This window comes from Ambystoma mexicanum, chromosome 3q (assembly GCF_040938575.1).
Source record: "Ambystoma mexicanum isolate Mex_15411 chromosome 3q, UKY_AmexF1_1, whole genome shotgun sequence".
In the NCBI taxonomy this organism is placed as follows: Eukaryota; Metazoa; Chordata; class Amphibia; order Caudata; family Ambystomatidae; genus Ambystoma; species Ambystoma mexicanum.
The window spans coordinates 391,173,946-391,196,107 of NC_090926.1; positions in this window are offsets into that span (position 1 = coordinate 391,173,946).

Below are 22,162 nucleotides of genomic sequence, written 5' to 3' on the forward strand. Positions count from 1 at the left end.
TACGAAGTTAAAAGGATTCTAAGATGGTCCGGTCCAAGTTATACTACCTTATAGGCTGGAAAGGTTATGGACCCCAAGATCGGACCTGGGAACCCAGTGAGCATGTCCACGCACGTCCACGAGCTTTCCAGGGACAGCGCATCCCACGGGTACCATGGTTTGGGAGAAGGGGTCTGGAAGGGGATCAGGCGCACAAGCTGGCATACTCACGCCCCCTATTTTCCACGCAGGAGCAGTCCCGAGCAGCATCACCTATTAACACCAGTCACCACATAAGCACAGAGGGTGAAGTCGGACCCGTGCCCCAATGCCTCCGCAGAGACCAGGTGAGCGTAACAGGGTTACAATGTCCCCCTATTTGAAACCCCTCCTTAAGAGAGTTGCCTTATCACTTCTCTTTGGCAGTGCAGGTAACAATGTTACCCTATTCGGAATCCCTCAGAAGGAAAGTTGTGCCCAGCTTGCCTTACTTCAATTGTTCAGTATTCAAGATAACCACTGCTACCTAGTGTCTCCTTCTGAGCACCCTGGGGTCACCTGCTTCAGGCCAACTCACCAATATGCCCTGGCGTTTCCTTCTGGCTCACCGGTAAACCTCCTGCTTCACTCTGCGGGACTTCCTCTGCCTTTGACAGCTCCAGTCTGTCTACTGCCACTCGGGCAGAGCTTCTGCAGCTCTGTGCACCCCTCTGTAGCCATTACCAGAGCAGTTCATGGCATGTAGAGAGCCTCTCTCTCATGGGCTGGATGGCTTCAACACCGCTTCCCGCTGCTTGTCATTTGCATATATCAGGAGTCCCAACTCCTACCACTTCTTCTGCATCGCGTCCCGTTGCCGCCACAAGGGAACATTCAGCTTCTCACTGCTGCTTCTTCGTCCACCCCTGAAAGGCCTTTAAATGTTTAAAGGTCCAGCTCAGGTGTTGGTCATAACAACAACTAGACAACTCACCATACTTTACCAACTCTGGGCCCCTCTTCCTCATCTAAGTACTAAGTCTCACACTTTGTTTCTTTACAACATGTGCTGCAAGTTTTAATTGACTAAACTAATTGCACAATAAATAAAAAAAAATACAGGTTTTTTCCCCTGCTGCTGCTTCTTCACCTGTCCCTAAAAAGGCCTTTAAATGTTTAAAGGTCCCGCTCAGGTGTTGGTCATTAAAACAACTAGACCGCTCACCGTAGTTTACTAACTCTGGGCTCCTCTTCCTCGTCTCAGTACTAGGAGCCTTATGGGACTTGCATTCCATAATGCTCTTATTTGTTCTTTTGGCTGTGGGTTGTTTGACCGAAGACAAATGACCTCCTGCTGAATTGACCTATGTTTTTTGGTTTACTTTTTTTTACCTGTGGGGGGAGACCCCACGCAGCCCCCCATAATGCGGGGGGAGTGTCATGCACAACAACCGTGCCTCCATTGGTTCCCCGGTATTACCTTCTGCTCCAGGTAGACATTCCGCTAGGTTTTCCCCACCAGCCGTCAGCGGCAAACCACCTGTAGTGCGAGGGTCGCATGAACAGTTTCTTCCCCAAGGTAGAGGCTGTTTTCGGCCTCGTTTGTTCCCTTACCTGCATTGGCAGCTGCCGTGGAGAGTATGGTCAGGAAGAGTCAGGCTGTCACGTCGACTTCCGAGTCACGTGATGGTATCCCGATCACGTGACTCCATTCCTGCCCGTCTGATTGGAAAGCGAGCCGGATAAAAGCTACGACCGCATATGCAGTCTTTGCTTCACGGCTGTTCTGGTAACTCTGTTCGGCATTTCGTTTCACTCAGGATTCCACGGCTTCAAGGATCATCGGCTTACAGACTTTGGACCTCTACTCGGATACTCCCTGGCATTGTTGTTCTTTTCTACGTATACCCGGCATTTTTGGAACTCGGCTTGTCACACAGACTTCTTTGCTTAACCCTGTTGAAACTACTTGTATTATGCACCCACCAGGACTACGCTTTGCATAAACTTCAGGGACCTCTCAGGTGGGTGCAGTCAGGATTTACCATCCTTCAACCCGCCTGCAGCTGCTGTTCACGCACCCTCCCTGCAGTATCCCAGGCCCAGGTCACAGCGTTGGTTAGCCCTCCTTAAGTAAGAACTATTCCTCATTTTCACACGCCTGTCGATACTTACTGTGCCTGTCTGTGCTAATCCCTGGTTTCTTTGCAGCGGCCTTGGGGTTATCGGCGTCGCGTGGTTCCATCGTTTCTTCATCCACACCTGTGGCGTCAAGGACCGCACAGAGAGTATATTTACTCCTCTCTGTGAGGAACTTGGGGACGGAGGCCCCTATACTCTTCACGACACATCAAGACTTGACAGACAGTGAAGACTTTATTGTCGTTTTGGGTATGGAGGGATCAGCGGATGACCCCGTGGCTGCTTTGGTGCAGGCAATTACAGTATTACCGGCAGACATGGCAGCAGGCAATACTGCTATACACCAACACCTCAATTCTAATCAGAGTGCCCAACATCCCTTTCCTGCAGATTCAGAATTTGGGGATTCCACGGCCCAACCCTCGACCTCACAATCCCATGTATCAAGTACCACCCCACAGGTCCCTGTAGTCTTCCCTACCCCGTTCCCACTAGCATCCCCGGGGAGGTTTCATGGTGATCCCAGGACTGTCCGCACATTCAACAATCAGTGCAAGCTGAATTTTCTGTGTAGGCCTCTGGCATTCCCTGATTCCACCACAAATGCGGCATATACCCTGTCTCATTTGGCTGGCACGGCTGCAGCTACTTGAAAATGATAGCCCAACACTGTATGATTTTGAACAACTAGTGGCAGAAATGACTTATGTTTTTGATACCAGGCATAAGGCCCAGTCCCGTGACCTCGAATTATTAGATCTACACTAAGGTAAAAACTCACTCATCGAATACATCACCCGATTCAATCAGCTAGCGGTTGAGACCTTGTGGCCTGAGAGCAAGAAGGCAGTGGTCTTCTATAGGGGGTTGAGTAACACTATGAAGGATGCCATGGCAGTGGTGCCTTCTTTACCGGCACAATACACAGAACTGGTGGATCTTGCACTGCAGATTGACGCTCGCCGATCGTAACGAAAAACCGAAGCCGGGTTTTCCAACACAGTCCAGCCCTTCCCATCATCAGATTCGGTTGGTGAACCCATCCAAGTGGGTGGGATTCGTAGTCCCGTCTCACCCACAGAGAGGGAGCGTCGGAGAGTTGACAATGCCTGTTTCTATTGTGGCTTGAACAGGTATTTCGTCAAAGCCTGCCTCCGACGTCCCAAGTTAAAGAACCAGGTTTTTCAGATTGCTCGACCCTAGACCCAAGGACCGGATCCAGCATGCCATGTCTTTCCTCGGAAATAAAACCTGCATTTGGCTGTATCAGACTTGTGTTGGTACAAGCCATTTTGAAACCCACACCAAACAACTCTCTTCCTGTCACTATTGTTATCGATTCAGGTGCCACAGGGAATTATATCGACATCATGTTGACCACATCCTTGAAGCTGCTATTGGTAAACAAGCCCCGTCCAGAGCCCGTTCAAGCAGTGGACGGCACGGCCTTAACGTCTGGACCAATCAAACAACAAACTGCCCCCCTCTCTTTGATCATCCAGAATGCCAAACAGGAGTCCATCACCTTTGATTTGATTTCTATGCCACAGTTTGGTCTGATCTTAGGCATCCCTTGGTTGAAAGAACACAACCCGTTGATCGACTGGAGGTCGGGGCAGGTACATTTCGAATCCGAATTATGTCAGAACTTATGTCTCACATTACCTGAAGGGGTTGATTCGCCATCACAAGCGTTAGGTTCCATTGCTCAAATTACATTGCATGACAGCGATGATTCCGTTCCAGATCCACATCTAGTAGGGGTCGTCGCAGTAGGGGTTCCCGCAATATACCAGGACTTCCAGGAAGTCTTTGACCAGGGTTCTTCAGAGATACTCCCGCCACATCGTTCTTACGATTGTCCTATTGACCTACTCCCTGACTCCACAATACCTTCTGGTTGTATCTACTCGTTGTCCCTTTCTGAAGGGCAAACCCTGAGGAGTATATCCAAAAGTCCTTAGAACTAGGCCACATACGTCCCTCCACCTCTCCAGCCGCTAGCCCAATCTTTTTTGTCCCCAAGAAAGAGGGCGATCTATGCCCTTGCGTGGATTACCTTTGCCTGAACTCTATCACGATAAAAAATCGGTATCCAATACCGCTTATCACACCCCTGCTAGATCGCTTGACTCATGCCTCCATATACTCTAAGCTCGACCTTCGGGGTACTTACGTTCTTGTTAGGATCCGTCAGGGGGACCACTGGAAGACGGCATTTTGTGCTTGTTATGGGCTATTCGAGTATATGGTTATGCCATTCGGACTTTGCAACGCCCCGGCCACTTTTCAGCGATTTATAAACGAGGTATTCAGTGACCTGTTGGATGTGTGCGTTGCAGTATATCTGGATGACATCCTCATATTTTCACAAAACATGGAGGAACATGTGACACATGTACGGGAAGTACTGTCCCGTCTCGGGCAATATTCCCTTTATGCCAAACCCGAAAAATGTCAGTTCCATACCGACAGGGTCGACTTCTTGGGGTTTCACATCGCCCCGGGGGGATTGGCCATGAATCAATCCAAAGTACGAGCTGTGTTGGACTGGCCCAAGCCTGGTAACCTTAAAGCACTGCAGTCCTTCCTAGGGTTCGCGAACTTCTATAGATGATTCATCTATGGTTTCTCGTCCATTGTCGCTCCTCTCACTGCTTTGACTAGCCCTAGCGTACGTTTCTTTGGTCGGAGGAACATCAAAATGCTTTTGAAACACTGAAATCTGCTTTCACCACCGCCCCCGTCCTGAAACACCCAGATCCGGAGCTGCCTTTTGTGGTGGAGGCAGAAGCCTCCTCCTCTGCGCTTGGGGCTGTCCTATCCCAACGATGTCCTGCTTCAGGTCATCTACACACGGTGGCTTTTCATTCCCAGAAGTTCACACCCGCTGAGAGTCATTATACGGTGACAGAAAAGGAGTTAATGGCGATCAATGATGCCTTCCAAGTTTGGCAGCATCACCTTTTGGGGGCTAGGCATCAGGTCACTGTATTTACAGATCACCGCAATCTCCAGGATTTGGCCTCTCTTAAATGTCTCAACAGTCGCCAGGTGCGCTGGCATTTGTTCTTTGCAGCCTACGACTTCCAAATCAAACATCGGGCAGGATTGGTGCATGGGAAGGCGGATGTACTGTCTCGTTCCCCTGGGGCGGTTTCCTTGCCCACATTCCCTGAAACCCTACTAGAAAAGAAGAATGTCATCTGTCTCTGTACTCCTCCTGTGCCTCTTTTGTCTTCGATCCGTAAATGGATGTCCCGACATCCGGATCAGTTGTCCGAATGGGATCCTGTGTTTCACAATGGTTTACCGTTTGAGCAAAAGAAGCTTGTATTGTCTACAACGGATACTCGCAATCTCGCTCTAGAATGGTCTCACGACATTGCCATTAATAGACATCCCGGTCAGAAACGAACACTAGCACTACTTAAACTCTGGTGTTGGTGGTCGTCTATGAAACGGGATGTCGAATGTTATGTGAACACCTGTGCAATATGTGCCCAGGGTAAACACCGTCGGGGACGTCCCTTGGGTCTCTTGCATGCGTTACCCGTACCTCCTAGAACTTGGCACACCCTGACTATGTACTTTGTAACCGATTTGCCTTGAATCCAGGGTTTTGACACAATATGGGTAGTGGTTGACTCATTTACGAAAATGGCCCGATTCATTCCCTGCTCAGGCATTCCCTCCGCTCCCGTGTTAGCAGGTCTTTTCTTCAAATCAATTTTTTGTCTCTACCGTCTTCCTACCATCATCATCTCTGACAGGGGCTCACAGTTTACGTCCCATTTCTGGTGGGCATTAGCGAAACTCCTTGGTGTGGACACTCGGTACTCCTCGGCCTATCATCCAGAGACGATGGTCAGACTGAGAGGGTGAACCAGTCTATGGAACAATACTTGCGCTGCCTTATTCTGCAGCACCAAAAGTCCTGGTTCAGTGTCCTACACCTTGCAGAGTTTGCGTATAATAATGCTTTACACTCGTCCACTGGCCTTTCCCCATTCTATGCCATGTATGGCCAACGCACACTGCCCGTCCCAGACCTCACTCTTTCTGACAACCCTGCTGCGGCCGCCTGTGTTCGGGACCTGTCTGCTGTCCATTCCCAGACTCTTGCACACCTCCTTGAGGCCAAGGCTTCCCAGAAGACAGCTGCTCACCGGAAACCTGCTACTGCCCCTGTCTATACTGTAGGAGATAGGGTGTGGTTGTCCACTCACCACCTCCGTTTACCTGGGTGTCATAAACTGTTGCCACGGTTTGTCGGTCCCTATATGGTGTCAAAAGTCATCAATTCCATTGTCTATCGGCTTTCGGTTCCCGCCACTTGGCGCATTCACCGCGTTTTTCGCACCTCCCTGCTGAAACCCTGTCCTGGTCCTACGCGTCTTCGGGGTTTCCCCTCTCCCGTCTGTGGGTGGGCCGGATGAGTTCGAGATCTCTGGAATCCTGGGTTCCCGTATCTTTAGGGGGAGGTTGCAATACTTGGTTGATTGGTTGGGGTTTGACCCGGAGGAACACTCGTGGGTCCCTGCTGAGGATGTTCTTGCCCCGCGCCTTGTCTCTCGTTTTCACCTGGATAACCCGTCATGCCCACGTGGTCGTGGGCCTTTGGGGGGGGCTCTGTCATGCACGACACCCATGCCTCCATTGGTTCCCCGGTATCACCTTCTGCTCCAGGTAGACATTCCGCTAGGTTTTCCCCCGCAGCCGTCAGCGGCAAACCACCTGTGGTGCGAGGGTCACATGAACAGTTTCTGCCCCAAGGTAGAGCCCATTTCCCGCCTCGTTTGTTCCCTTACCTGCATTGGCAGCTGCCGTGGAGAGTACGGTCAGGCAGAGTCAGGCTGTCACGTCGACCTCCGGGTCACGTGACGGTATCCCGATCACGTGACTCCATTCCTGCCCGTCTGGTTGGGAAGCGAGCCGGATAAAAGCTAAGACTGCTTAAGCGGTCTTTGCTTCACAGCTGTTCTGGTAATTCTGTTCGGCATTTCGTTTCACTCAGGATTCCAGGGCTTCAAGGATAATCGGTTTACGGACTTTGGACTTCTACTCGGATACTCCCTGGCATTGTTGTTCTTTTCTCTGTCTACCCGGCATTTTTGGACCTCGGCTTGTCACATGGACTTCTTTGCTTAACCCTGTTGAAACTACTTGTATTACGCACCCACCAGGACTACGCTTTGCATAAACTTCAGGAACCTCTCAGGTGGGTGCAGTCAGGATTTACCATCCTTCAACCCGACTGCAGCTGCTGTTCACGCGCCCTCCCTGCAGTATCCCAAGCCCAGGTTACAGTGTTGGTTAGCCCTCCTTAGGTAAGAACTTTTCCTAATTTTCACATGCCTGTTGATACTTACTGTGCCTGTCTGTGCTAATCCCAGGTTTCTTTGCAGCGGCCTTAAGGTTATTGGCGTCGCGTGGTTCCAGCGTTTCTTCATCCACACCTGTGGCCTCAAGGACCGCACAGAGAGTATATTTACTCCTCTCTGTGGGGAACTTGGGAATCTTTTCATTCCTTGAGCCTGACCACATGAGCTACTTCCAACATGTTTTGGTGATGGTAATCATTTTACTGAACCCTGCCGTTGAGATCACCAAGGACTTCTGTGACCATACAGGGTCCATGCCATTCAAAGCGCTGCACAAAAATAGGCGATGCGATACATGTTAAAAAGAACTCTGAAAGATGTAAGTCTAATTATCTGTTCACTAATTATGTAAGTCTGAAAGACTTACATAATTAGTGAACAGATGAAAGAAGAATGTTTTTTAGGTTAGAACAAAATTGAGGAAGTGTGGGGGAGAATCTGATATCAGGTGGTAGTGTTCCAATGGCTGGCTGCAAGAAGAGCAAAGGAGCAGAAGTGAGATGAAGCACAAGGCGGTTTAGTAACAGTATGTAGAAACTGGTGTTGGCAATGTAGGGCAAGAGAGGGCACGTATGAAGTTATCATTGAGGAGAGATAGGGGGGAGCAAGTCCATAAATGCATTTAAAAACAATACAAAGAAAATGGAAAAGAAGGTGAGATTGGAAGGACAGCCAAGATAGGAACTGGAGAGAGGAGGGGATGGAGGCATGAGAAGACAGGCCACAAAGAGTACGCATGGAAGAGTTGAAGACTGATCATTGTGTGGTAAGACGATATGCCAGAAATCCTTTAAGTCACGCAGAACAATAGTCTAGATAAGAGAACACCAGAGTGGTTTTAAGCAGTTTAGTAGCATGAAAAGAAAGAAAAGGGCATGCTTCTCAGATATTGAAGAGTCGAAAACGACAGGCATGAGCTATGCTAAATATGTGAGCAGGTTTTGGTCATTAGAACAACTAGACCGCTCACCGTAGTTTACTAACTCTGGGCTCCTCTTCCTCGTCTCAGTACTAGGAGCATTATGGGACTTGCATTCCATAATGCTCTTATTTGTTTTTTTGACTGTGGGTTGTTTGACTGAAGAAAAATGACCTATGCCGAATTGACCTATGTTTTTTGGTTGACTTTTTTTTTACCTGTGGGGGGAGACCCCACGCAGCCCCCCATAATGCGGGGGGAGACCATCCACCCTGCACCACCCGACTGCCTTCCACCTTAACCGATTCCCTCCCCATGTCTATTTCTTAATTAAAATGTACTGATTGACCTACCAAATTCGACCCAAAAAATGTAGTCAATTAAGAGTAGGTTAATTTGGCATTCGATCAAATTGGATAATACTGTTCTTTTATTAAATAATCCAATCTGTATAGTCACAAGGCATAGTAGGTGTGTTCCTTTTCCTTTCCCCTCCTCTATTGTGTATTCAATATGTATAACTCCCTTGTTCCCTCCCTTGCCCGGTGGGCGCTTTGAAACAGTATATACTTGCTGTATAAGCGCCTAACAAGCAAATAATAAATAAACATAAATACATAAATGGAGTTGGTGTTTTGCCCTTGGTTCTCAGATCCAAACAAAGTAGAATCATAACTACTGGAGGTTGTCATTAACTTCTTGACCCCCTTGTGCACCATTTGTTAAAAGGATCTTCATATTTGGCACTTAATTCTGGGAGAGGGAGTCCTACAGTGATAACATGCCATTAAAGATTTAGGCATCAGGAAAATATCATCCTCAGAAGAGGATGAATGCTGCGTCTCTCCTAAAGGAGTCACCACTTTTGCTTGCCAGCCACCTCTTCCCATGTGATCCTACCTCCTGATACCAACCCCAGGGTTAGGATTAGGTAGTGGCTGCCCTTTTCCTGGCCACCATAAGAGACCCTTCACAGTTGTGAAGGCTGTATTATCCTTGTCCTATGGTTGATATGTAGATGGAAGCACCTATTCTTTCGATCATGTCATCAGTCTGCAGCACAGGATAGGCAACAAAGTGTGAGATCTCATTCACATTCTGGAAATCTATGCAGAAACGCCAACTGCCATTTGATTTTCCCACAAGCATATTGAGAGAGGTCCAATGGTTTGGGTTTGATGACTACCAGTTCCAAATTCTTTTGGATTTCTTACTGAACCCCTTGACAGCAGGCCTCAAAAGGGCAGTAGGACTGGAGTCATGCAGAGTTGCTGCTGGAGTGTGTTTGGGATAAAAATAAATCCTTGAGTAACCTGGGCTTCTCGGAGAACACATCGTGAAAATTATCCCTGATACTCTGCCTTTCTGGAATCATCACCATTTCTGCATCCTCAGAATCTTTTCATTCCTTGAGCCAGACCACATGAGCTACTTCCAAAGTGTTTTGGTGATGGTGATAATTTTATTGAATCCTGCCGTTGAGAGGGGATGGAGAGGGGAGTGGATGGAGGGTTGAGAAGACAGGCCACAATGAGTACGCATGGAAGAGTTGAAGACTGATCATTGTGTGGTAAGACGATATGCCAGGAATCCTGTAAGTCACGCAGAACAATAGTCTAGATAGGAAAAGACCAGAGTGGTTTTAAGCAGTTTAGCAGCATGAAAAGAAAGAAAAGGGAATGCTTCTCAGATATTGAAGAGTCGAAAACGACAGGCATGAGCTATGCTAGAGATGTGAGCAGAAAATGCGGGAGAAGAATCAAAATAAACACCAAGGTTGTGAGCAATAGTGACGAGCGAGAAATTAGATGGAAGAGGGAGGAAGTGCAGTGGAATAGTGGAGGCAGGGAAGAAACTGATCTCAGTTTTAGAGGCATTGAGATGTGGAAAGTGTACATGCATTCAAGATTGTTTAGCTATGAGGCAGAGAGAGATTGTGTTATAGAGAGAAGCTGTAAAGGAATAAAAAGAGGCATAGATTTTGGAATTAGCATAAAAATGGGATGACAGACCAAATAAAGAGATAATAGAAGAAAGAGGATGGGTATGGAGAGTAAAGAGGGGACAGCCCAGAATGGAACCCTGAGGGACACCATGTAGAAGAGGGAAAGTGGAGGAACGTTTACCAGCCCGAGAAAATTGAAAACATATTGGTTAGTTACATAGGATTGAAACCACTTGTGAGCAGCTCCAAAGAGACCCAGAGATGAAAGAGTGTGTAGGAGGGTGGGACTTGTTTGCTGCAGAAAGTAGGAGTAGGAACTGACCATCTACCCTAAATGTACACAGCTGGCCTCTCAATCACATAGACTCTTCTGCTTGTCCTGATCTTGACACATGTGCTGATTCACGAGGTCACGTACCACTGTCATTTTTACCCCACTTTTTTGCACAATCTCCATGGAGTTCACTGCTATCTCTTTAGTAGATGGCAGTCAGGTGGCAGTGGGCCAAGTCCAGGACAGCTTGCTTAAAAGGGGTGTGGACCAAAAGCTGTTAACAGGTGGTTCCATCCCCTTTGCATTCTGCTATCTCATATAAAACATGCTCCCAATCTAGACAAACAAAAACAATGCTTTCTGGCCACTTACTCCAATGAGATCTCCTGGGGAAAGGCTTCTTGGATTGCCACACAACCCAGGGAAAGGGAGAGATAACCAACTCGGGATGAACATGTAGGGGAGTGTGTGGAGTATGTCAAAGTTCGCTACCTGTGTCTGGCAGTAGGGTTTTGGGTGGCCGAGAAAGCTGGGTGCCACCCCTGCAGTGTTATGCTGGCAAATAGGAGGCATGTGGGATATCCCCAGAACACCACACCAGTCACAGGGACTATGGGACATGTCCCTTTAAGAGATGCCCATGAGGTAATATATGTGCTCTCCGTTTGAGGAAACCCATGGCTTGCAGACTGTATGGAAGCATTACTGAAGCTTATAAGCACAGTGGAGATGAACCAGCAACCTTCAGGGACCTTCAGGGAGATCCACCCGTTGTAGTGGGAAGAGAGGGAAGCATGTGTGAGGGCAGTCTGCTTGCCAGATACCAGTGCTTGTATTTGGAAGCAAAGATGGGGGCAGGTTTGAAATAGGCTTGGTCTGCATTTCCCTGTACTGCGGTAGAGCAGTAGTAAAATTGGGTATTTTGGGTTTTTAAAACCTGCTGTTCCACTATTTTTACCATACTGCTCATTCTGACATAGAGGCCCTCGGGAAGGGGCTAGGTACTGTGAAGGCATCATGAAATAGACAAACAACTGAATAAAGTTTGGGCTAGAAACTTTTATTAAAGCAAAAAGAGGGTTAGAAAAAGGCCCAACTTGCCCTATGCTAGGGTGGGATTTCCCTACCTAAATAAAACGGATAGTCTGTGCCAGGAAGTCTAAAGTAAATGCCTGTGTCCAAAACCTATACTTGCCCTCACATCTAATTGTATACAATGTGTAGGCATGTCAGCCTCAAAATGAGAAGTGTTCAAATAAAAGTTCAGAGCTTCTTCCAGCTCTTGGTTGGAAAAGGTGGTTTCCTTTCCCCATGGTTCAAGATAGTTCATGTTACAAAAAACAACGGGTTCTCTTCCCCAAGCTTTCAAGCCTGTTAACTTTCCAAAACAACACAATTCCTTGGGATACTTCCGGTCCTTCTGGCTTGGTTGCCTTTCATCAATTTCATAAAGTTCAGTTCCTTAATTTCAGATCACACAGGTTTTCCTTCATTCAATCATAAGCTTGTGGGTGACTTAAATGGCTTTTTCTTAGGTGGGTGTACTCGTTCTAGGTGCAGTTCTCGGACCACACGGCCCACCCATTAAATGTTACAAAACTAACACACCTTACTTGCTTCTTGTTCATAGCCACATTGCCACTGTTTCATCTTCACAGTGGTGCTTGACTTATTCTCATTTCACATCCTCTTGATGCTTTATCACTGCTTGTTTTGCCACTAGCCATATGTAACACTTTCACCTATTCTCAGGGTTCTTGACAATGCTTATTCTCTCAAGTTACACAGTTCTTTGTATTTTTATGATGGTTTTCTCAGGGTACACAGTTCCTTTTTATCAGGGAATTGCACAAACTTGCCAATGATGGTTTTCTCGGACAACACTTTTTATTTTACATAAACAAAAATTACAAGACAATAAAAGTCGAATATTCAGCATTGGGTCATAGATGGACTTAGTAACCAAAGATGAACTTGCCAAAATGTACTTAACTGTCACGGTGCCTTCCCCCAGACATCAGGAGCAGACCAGTCGGCCCAGAGTACTGGCACCCATGGGGACCTTTAAGGTCCCAAAGGATTGCCTAAGGGCTTCCTGGACTCAGTCCGGGCGCCGTTGGCACCAGGCTCATACTGCCTTTTCAGGCAAGACAGGTTATCGAGTAACAGAATCATGTACAACCCAGTCTGAGATTGGTTGAAGGGACTACTTTATCTGGGGACTATTTGATAAGGTGTGGTGCAGGGATTACTTTACCTGGGAACTACTTCTGGGAAGCTATTTAAACCACGCCCAAAAAACAGAACATGCTTTGCGTTATTCTGCACTCCTGCAGCGTAACACTCACCGTGTCAGCAGCTCCAGTCCTGTCTTCAGCCACGCCCGTCCTGGTGATCGCGATCCGCAACTGCTAAGGAAGGAGAGATCACAGATTAGAACAAGAGCTTTACCTGATACTCCATCACCATCACTCGGGAGTCTCTGCATCTGAAAAAAAGGAACATCAGTTAACCGCGCTACATAAGAACCAGCTTAAAGACAATTAGCATAGCGCAGCGTGATACTCACCTAAGCACTGTACGTCCACGCAATCCAAAGAGGCATTCTCACACGATCGCCATCCCAGTCCAGCCGCATCTGCAGAACAAGGAAAGAAAACAACAGGTGAGCTGCGCTTCGTTAAAGGACATTCAATCTCGCGCAGCATAATATTCACCAGAAGCAGTATTCACTTGCGGTTCCGTGAGTCACCATTACACGACCTTAGCTCCGGCGGCGCCGCACCTGCAGAAATAAAAGGAGACAGCTGATTAATAGCACGAAAGAACAATATCACTTTTGAATCGTGCAAGTATTTAAATTTACCTTGGCATTACCTCATCTCATCCGGAGGGGAGTCGCCTTTCTTCGGGAGTACCTCAAAGGGGAATCTGCAAAGAAAGGTATAGGAGTGAACTTTAAGACAACCAGAACTCTAAAGCATTTCACGCTACACAGGATTGGCATAAAGACTTACCTCAGAGTCATGGTTGTCTGGAACCCTGCCATAAGGCTACAGGATCAGTGAAGTTAACTGGATCCCTGAATCTCGACGCACCCCTGCACACAGTCGCAGGATGGAGAGCCCATCCTTCATAACATTAAGGTGAGACACAGTCAAGGGACATTGGGAGGTCGTGGAAGTGGAAGGTGGCCCTCCTCCTTACGGCTAGTTCATTTATCACTTTCATCATTTTAGGCAAATCTTCCTTCATGCTCAAAAGACGAAACTAAAGGGGCAGGTGCAGTCACTCATCACTTTGCTACGAGTCACGATGGTGGAGACTGCCGCAGTCCAGCTTCGTTCGGCACCCCTGTGGAAACCAGGTGAGCGTAACATTAACAAAAAATTAAAGGAAGAAGAGAAAGAAAAGACTAGAAAAATAGGAGAAATAGAAACAAAAAGAAACCTAAATCATCATTTGTAATTTATACAAATCATATCAGGTGTACAATTCATGGATAATCACAAAACATTTCCAAACATGTCAGTTTCATTGGCTAAAGTATCAATGGCCTATACGGATACAGGAACTGACCAATGCATCTCACAAACAACATTGAATTATGACAAAACAGGTCAGTATATGACATCAGCTCTGATACATTAGCCGTAGAAAGGAAGCTCCCCCATATGTCCATAAACGTATCTTTATCCCAGTTTTGTTTGTGAATTGTCCTTTCATAGGTCGAGATGGTAAGCAGCTCTTCCACCCAATCGTCGATGCAAAAAGAGGCAGACGATTTCCAGGCCCTCAAAATCATCTTTTTTGCAATTATACAGGCCCGGAGGAACCATATTTATTTACTGAATTCAATATCCTCTTACAAAGATACAGCCCCAAGCACCAAGAGAGTCGCAGTCATTGGAACTGTACAGCACAAGACCAAGCCCATTCTTTGACAGACTCCCTCCCACAATGTTTTAGTTTTCGTACAAAACCAGATCTGATGACTGAGCGTGCCCCTTGCTTGTTTGCACTTCCAACACAAATATTTTTCCAGCAAGTGTCTCTTAAGCATACACACTTGTGTCCGGTAAGTTCTAATAAGGAGTTTGGTTTGCGATGCTCTTAATCCCCAGTCCATGCTCATTAATCTCATATTACCAAAGCACCTTAGCCAACAACCCATATCAACCACTTCACCCAGTTTTGAGCCCAAACATTTGCAGCCTCCAGATCCCCTTTACGGCACGTTTTTAGGATTCCATACATAGTGGCGGCAGGGTGAATTGCATGTTTTCATGTTTCCAAAAACGACCAAGCTTTGCCCTGAGTCACCAAGTGTGAAGGGTCCATGTTCGTGGAGATGATGTCCTTCAATTTTCTGTACTCCGCATAAGTGCATTCACTCATATCAAAGTGTGGCTTAACTGCGCAAATGGGATCCATTCATCACCTTCAACCAGATCCTTAATGTACCTGACTCCATGCCAGCCACAAAAGTACCTTCCTTTGCGATTTCAATGCTGGATTGAGCCAGATCGAAGCGTCCGGAAACAAGAATGGATCGGTCTTACCTACATGATTAGATATGCTGCACCAGCATTCTTTCATAAAAGCAGTCCGCGGGTTTTGCCCTTTAGAATGTTTTGTCACAGTTGTCAGTAAAGTCTTAGGAGCCAGTTGAGACGATGCATTACTTTCCCTTACTATTTCAATTATTGGATCTCCATCTGAGTCGATAACTTTGCACAGATGTCTGACCATGAATGCCAAATGATATTCAGAAAAGTTAGGCAGATTCATTCCGCCATGTTTTAGGGGAAGCTGCATTTTCCTCAATGCAATTCTTGGTGGCTTGCCATCCCATATGAATTTCTGCATAATCCTGTAAACCTCTTTGAAAAAATGCTTCGGTACCTTGATGGGAAGCATTGAATGTAGATAATTAACGGATGTATAGGAATTTTTCGAACTACAATTGTTCGAATTACAATTGACCTTTGCACAATTGACCGAATTGTGAAGGTCAATTGTTACATACATGCGGGAGGAAAACCCCTGCAACACCCATTATATATATATATATATATATATATGTATATATATATATATATATATATATATATATATATATATATATATATATATATGTGCAGTCAATTGTGCAAAGGTCAATTCGGACCCTCGACTTTCGGTCAATTAGGTAATTCGAACAATTGTGTTCGAACAATTTGGGTAATACCTAATTAACACGTGGTGCTATGCTCATTTTAATACAATTGATTTTCCCCCATGTTCATAGTCTCAAGAGACCCCATCTATCTAAGTCTGATTTAAGTTTTGGTAAAATCAATTCAAAGTTCATTTTTGGTAACTTCACCACCTCCGGTCCTATCCATATACCCAAATACTTCATTTGCTCTTGGCACCAAGTAAACTTGAACTGATTACAGGTATATTGCATACACAAGTTAATGATTGGAAGGATTTCAGACTTATCCCAATTAACCTTATAGCCTGACACTTTAGAAAATTGTTGAATATCTTGCATTAAATAGGGGAGGTCAAGTTCGGGATCAGGCAATGCCACTAGTAGGTCATCCGTGTAAAGCCAGATTTTATTCTCATGATCCTCCTCTATTATTGTGTGGAGATTGTCATCAGATCGCAGCAACACAGCCAGTGGTTCCATTGTCAAGATGAATAACAATGGGGAAAGTGGACAATCATGTCTGGTGCCTCTGGTAAGTACAAATGGTTCTGAAATAAGACCGCTGGTGATTACACTTGTGGATGGATTCATATACAGAAGTTGTACCCATTTCATGAAGTCGTGACCAAATCTCATCTTCTCCAAACAAATAAACTGGAAGGCCCACTCAATACGGTCAAACGCCTTTTTGGTTAATGTCATTTCTTTTGGGCGTCCAATGAGACCACAGCAGCAGTGTTTGTCTGTGTATGTCCATGTTCAATTGCCAGTAGTAGACGTCTCATATTGTCAGCTACAGATCTTCCGGAGACAAAGCCGACCTGGTTTCCATGAATTAATGAGGGTATCAGCAGTTCCAGTCTTCTAGCTAAAGTTTTGGCCAAAATCTTGCAATCTGTATTAATAAAACTGATCGGCTTATATTTAGCACACCATATAGGGGATCTATCTTTCTTTTTTAGCACAGTTATCAGGGCATGCTGTATAGTATCTGTCAGGGAACCAGTATCAAAAGACATGTTGTACACATCGCGTAGTAGCTCTAGGGCGCTGTCAGGCAAAATCCTATAGAATTCCACAGGCAGTCCATCAGTGCCAGGCGACCTGCCCACATTATGCGAGGGGATGGTTAAACGAACATCTTTTAATTGAATGTTTCCTTCAAGACTTTCTATTTGGTCATTGGTTGGACAAGAAAGTTCTAAGGAGTCTAGGAAAGATTTTATATCGGCCAGTTCAAATTTCAAATCCGATCTGTAGAGGCTTTCATAAAAATCATGCAATATGGTATTAATTCCTTTTTGTTGTGTCTCCAACCCACCATTTGAATTTCAGATTGCAGTGACAATACGATCACTCTCATCCACCTTCAGCCTGTGCGCAAGAAGCCTACCAGCCTCCTCTCCATTCACAAAATAGTTAATCTTCTGTCTGAATAGAGCGTATAATGCTGTTTTTTTGTGGTTACACAATACCTTTTTATCAGGGAAGTACACAAAACTGCGTTCAATCAGAGCAATATTCAAATAGGCTCTTTCCATTCAAATCAGTCACTTTGTAGAACACAGTTTTCTCTGGCAATCTCTTGGTGTCATGATGCCTACCCCCAGGCATCAGGACCAAGTCCATCAGCCCCGGGAGCACGCATCTAGACATTTAGTAAAAACTCAGCAGCCCCGGCTAGGGGCTATCTGGGTTCAGTCCTGGCGCCTTAGGCGCCAGGCTCATAGTAGGAATCAGTCCTGGCGCCTAAGGCGCCAGGCTCATAGTCATTACTTACCTCAGGCAGACCATGCTGCAAATGACTCCAATCCAATATGAAGCCTGAAAGGGACTATTTTTCTACAGGGACTATTTTTTACTCGGGTGTGGTTCTAGGGACTTCTTACCTGGGACTACTTTTGAGGCTATTTAAACCACATCCGACCAAAAACACACGCTTCACGTTATTCTGCATCCAGCAGAGTAACACTCACCGTGCCTGCAGCCTGCATCAAGTCTGCGCCATACTCACCAGTCTTCACAGCATCCTTCAGGTCGGTGCTGCCTCCATCATTTCTTCGCCGAACTTCGGCACCTCGGAGACAAAAGAAAACCACAAGGTGAGCCGAGGGAACCAACAAATATAATTCTTACCACCATAGACTTACCTGATTTACCACCGGAGGCATCCTTTTGTGACTCTCCATATTTTCACGTGCCGCATCTGTAAAGAAAGACAAAACAACACGTTTTCCTCGTGCAACATTTACCGGACAGCGCCGGGTAATACAGACTCTTACCTGAGCGCCACCAGCTGCCAGAAGAGCATCTTTTCACGAGCCAGCTGCAATACAAGAAAGGAAGGGGGGAACAAGAGTGAACATCGACATATTGAACTCTATGAACTTAATACTTACTGGTCCTCACCAGGAACCTCAGAGTCAATACTCTCCGGAACTCTCCCGAGCCTTCAAACCAGTGAAGTAACTAGAATCGACGCGCCCCTACAAATCCACGCAGGATGGAGAGCTCATCTTTCAAGAATATAAGGTGAGATTGCTGTGAGGGCATTTCGGAGGTGATTAGTTGGGTAGGACTGTGGGGGTGCCATCACTTGAATCCACAAGTGGCTAAATCCATCCCTCCACTTGCAGGAGAATATTTCTACGGGTTAAGCAGACAGGATTAGGAGGGCAGATCCAGTCAATCATCGCTGCACTACGCATCACGTGGGTGGAGACCGCAGCTGTCCGGGTCCGACCAACGGTAAAGTTTTCTGTTTTGTTTCCTTCATTTGGCCCAGGCCCGCAGCTATACCTAATAAAGCTTTGGTTCTTTCTGTCAGCCTCATGCTAATCCTACTCGACATCGAGACATGTGTTAGAAGTGGAAAACACAGGCCCAGACCATAAGAGGCCAAACCGTGATTTAACTCAACATTTAAAGGAAAGGCATTCCCCAATCCAGGTATTGATTCAGTCAGAGACCCCCTCCTCATGGTCTTTCCCTTGCACAGTGATCTACCCAGTCTTTGTATCAATGGACGAAGACCCAGTCTGGATGTTTCCAGTTCAGAGAGTGAAGATCCACCAATCCCCAAAAATGTGGGGCATCCAAAACAGAAACCTAGGGTTAAAGTCATCACCATCGTTTGAAGGAAAGAGAAAGCCAGGAGACCAGGAGACAAACTAAAACTCTGGGGCAGTTCTTTGCATCACTATGGCCTACTAAACCTGAGGTGGGTACCAGTGGCCAGTTCCACAGAGGGAAGCCTCTATGCATATCTACCCTTTTAACTTAAAAGAGAGCAAATCTAGACTTCAGGGATACTCTCTGTTCATACCATGGTGTCGTGATAAGTTTCTAGGCGCTTGCACTAACCTGCACTTGCACTAACCTACTGAGCTATCTTGAGTATATTAGAGCTTATTCGAAGCGTGGAGGAAAATGCTGAAATCAGCCAGGCCTCTCGAACTGGGTGAAGCCCACATGCTTGTAAGGGGTTAACTGCGAAGGCCCTTCATGAAGACATAAACATCTAGCCTTTGCAAGAAGCTCTACGCAGCCCTTGGGAGCCAGGCACAGCTTTGTACAGCTTTGCTCGTCTTCGCTCTGCGAGTCAGGTGCACTGATAATGCAGAAATGCCAGACCTTCCCCAAAACAACGTGCACGAAGCCTGGGAGCCAAGACTGGCTGTTTCCAGTCTTGTAACTTTCCAGGTGAAAACATGTTTACCGCCCGGAAGGGTGAGCCCAGAAGCTTCTCGAAGAGCTGGTACGTCATAGTGATTGACGTGCAGCCCCTAATAAGAGAACTATACCTGGGCCAGTAAGGGAGGGACTCATCCTGGGCTGTTTGGTGAAACGTGCATACAAAGAGGAACAGTGCCTGGACGACCAGCCGTGCACTATCTGGGCCGAGACTACTAGCATCACATCCCCGCTCTGGTGTAGGACTGTGGGTCCCTCGGCCAGTCCTCCCCTCCTCTCTCGAGGACTGCCCGCACCTGTAGCGGCGAGGGTCCCGGGTGTGATCTGACCTGATCATCTACATTTTCTAGGAGCGTAAGATAAATAATTGCATATTTGTCTGTGACTGATAATTGCCATTATTCAGCTTGCACATTTATTCCCATATTATTATTGTAAATTGCTGCTTAGTTCTCACTAGACATTAAAGAAATAAATGCAAGCATCGTATATTCTGTGTGATTGGGTTTCTTCCAGACTGAGTTCCATGTGCTTCGTGTAAACTTACTTGTGTGGGAAGGTGATTAGGAGTGATTATAGCACCAAGGGCTGGCCCCAAGGGAGGGTGCGGGATTCCCCTTTTCACTACATTTGGCGTGGTCGATTGCAGGATTTACGAGCACAATGCCTTTCTGGAAAAAACAAGCAAAAGATGAATGCAATGTAGGAGACAGTGCACTCTGTCACATTCCAGGATGGCCGGCATCAAATGCTTGGTCGGGTGTGGCAGACATTTTGCATCAGTACTCGGCACCGAGGGCATGGGACATGCTTGAAAATTAACTTAGAGAGTTTGCTGCTTGGGAAATGCAGACGGGAGCTAAAAGCAGCAGGAAACATAGGCTGGTTATTCCTGCAGGCGCTCAGAAAGTTGCATGAGAATGAATTGCTTAAAGATGTGCAGATTCGCAAATTAACTGATGAGATTTCCGTGCTCCAGGAGCAACAAATAATTATGAGAGAGACCCTTGAATCGTCCGTTAAGCGGGCCGATCAGACGGAGGACAGGTGTGCCTCTTTAGCTGTGCGTGTAGCCATGCACAAGCGCAGACAGCGGTGGGTCAATCCGTCAAAGATAAGGATTCGTGCACTAATTAGGAAAGATAACTGGGACCCAAATTTACGGTCGGGTGAAGTCAGTGACAGCAGAACTGAACAAACATTTGATTGGGATGAATCTGATGAAGTCAGGCTTGCAGAGTTAGACTGCTCTGACGAAGAGGAGCTGAAATGTGCTCCAAACAATTTGTGTTTATCCAGCGCGGCCGTTAGTCACTAACAAGTCAAAAGGCCAAGCTGACGGTGCAAACATTCAGAATACTAGGATTGTCCGCGATTATACACAGACTGAACATTTAGATATTGCCAAATTATTCAGACAAAAGACAGGTGAAGCACTTCTGAAGTGGTATCTTTGTTTGTGGGATACGGGTGCCGATGCGATCTTCTTAACTCCAGAAGAACTGTTAAAGATGGGTTCACTCACTACTAATGTAATGTTGGGGCAGATAGTGTGCGGTGCACTCAGGCAGCAAGGCTCGCATTCCTTGTTTAATTGTCTTCAGACTACCCTATTGAATTTGTATGGGAGTCCGATGGATATGGAAGAGAAATGGGACATTTGGGGATCAATAACAGAAGCAACAGATCAGCTTAGAGAGATGGGTTTACAGTGTGCACTGTAAAGTGCAAATTTTGCAGGGCCTGACATGGAGTTATTTACAGATGGAATGCGCGCTCGCTTGCTGAGAAACCCTCCGAGCCATATGAAGGGAGCATTGCTTTCATTGCTGGGACCAGCGCAAGGCAAACCCATTGGTGAAGTGGCACTTCTGTTAGGGCAATTAGAAGGGCTGGATGTGCGCAAAGTGACGCGCCTAGTGGCTGCAAGTAATGACTCAGAGAAAAAGCGTGGCAAAAATGTAAAGTCCAAAGAGAAAACTGACACTATCGAGGTCACACGCAGACGAATGTGGGTGGACCTGCTAAAAGCTGGAATTCCAAGGGAAGAGATAGATGGTAAACCCACACCTGTGCTGCTTGAGAGCTGGAAGAAATTGAGAAAACAGGGATCAGGAAAAACTAAGCCCTCTGCACCCTCTGAAGAAAAGGTGTTGAAGCCCAAAGTGCAAGCAAAAGGTTACCCTGATTTAGCAAAGGACAAGTGGGAGGTCCCAGACCCCATTTTGATTGAAGGGCTGGCTCTGTCTTTGAGGTACAGTTAATAAAGAGAACCAGTCCCAGAGACAGACGCCCTTTTGTGCCACTTACATTGTATTTGGATGAGAAAGTAAAACACGTCTTGGCTCTAGTAGACACGGGAGCTGGAGTAACAATTTTGAATGGCAATCCCAGTAAATTATCTGGTCCCAGAGTTCTAGTCAATGGTGATGGGGGAGCAGAAACTGTTGCAAAAGCTTTTAATGTAAAAATGTCAATTGGCGAGGGATTGCCTTTCAGAGCAAATGTCTTGATTGCAGATATACTGGAAAATATCCTTGGCATGGATGTATTGTTGAGCAAAAGTGTGACTACAGATTTAGGTGAATTTGTTTTTGGCAATCGGAAAGTCCATGTGAGAGTTGTTAACCCCGTGGTGTTTGGGCAT